The sequence below is a fragment of the Amblyomma mixtum genome, chromosome 1, assembly GCF_055824585.1.
Source record: "Amblyomma mixtum isolate Tamu chromosome 1, ASM5582458v1, whole genome shotgun sequence".
NCBI lineage: Eukaryota > Metazoa > Arthropoda > Arachnida > Ixodida > Ixodidae > Amblyomma > Amblyomma mixtum.
Window position 1 is genome coordinate 105,509,618 of NC_143012.1, and position 790 is coordinate 105,510,407.

A 790-nucleotide genomic window follows, 5' to 3' on the forward strand; every position below is an offset into this window, starting at 1 on the left:
CAAATTGGACAAATGGCGACACCGAAATGCATCTTGGAATTTCAGGAAATTCGGGAAACAGAAAAATGATGACCTTCTGGCTAAACTGAACACTATCGCCTAAACAGTTAAATTGCCATAACTCAGTGATCAAGATGTGGATGCAATCCATCACTTGCCAGCAAGGCGTAATAAGATTCTTGGCGTTATCTGCGTGTTCACAAAGCAAAACGTGAGGGACATGTGGTGGGTGAATCGGAAGGAACGGATCGCTGCTGAAAACGAAGCACCCCTGCCCGAAAATCTGGCTAAAAGTAAACCATAACTCTTGAAAGATGCCAAGGATCGTGCAAAGGAGAATAATCACAAGTATATGTGGCACATTAACGGAAAAATACTGCTGTATGTCAGCAATTCACATTACCAAATCCCCTGACCTTGATCAGCTCACTTAATGCTACATATACTGGCATCGCATGACTTGCGCTGAACCTTAGTTATTTACCCATACGCTCTTCCGGATGAATTTAAAAGCCACATCAACTCAGTGTTTTTCAACTGGCTTAAAATGTCTCTATATTAATGCTTAGTCAGTTAGAAACAAGGAATCACAATTACTGCATTACTTAAATGCTGCAGCGTGTCCTTTCATGCCATTATGATCTCAGAAACATGGTGCAGCATTGAAATACACGTTCCCCGGTTCGACAGCTACCAAACACTCTTTTCAAACCGTGTTTCTGGTCGGGGTGGCGGTGTGTGTACTTTGTTTGAAAAGGCATCCCAGGTGAAAATTTCTAACTAGTTCCAG